This window comes from Phalaenopsis equestris, unplaced genomic scaffold (assembly GCF_001263595.1).
Source record: "Phalaenopsis equestris unplaced genomic scaffold, ASM126359v1 Scaffold000558, whole genome shotgun sequence".
NCBI classification, from domain to species: Eukaryota; Viridiplantae; Streptophyta; class Magnoliopsida; order Asparagales; family Orchidaceae; genus Phalaenopsis; species Phalaenopsis equestris.
The window spans coordinates 208,379-208,612 of NW_018164998.1; positions in this window are offsets into that span (position 1 = coordinate 208,379).

The window sequence follows — 234 nt, forward strand, 5'->3', positions numbered from 1 at the left end:
GATCCCCAATAACGTGTGAAGTCCGCTTTGTTGAGCACCTACTGAATTCCGAGAGCTGTCGCGGCGTGCTTCTGTCGCAGCGTGTGCTAGCTGTCGCGGAAATCCTCCTCCTTCACGAGATCTGCCCCTTCGCGGACTGAACTACCAGCCTTCCTCTGCTCCTTCGCGGACAGTTCCTCCTCCGTCTCGCCGAACCGCACAACCTGCGGTGCTAATCCAGTCGATCAAAGCTTC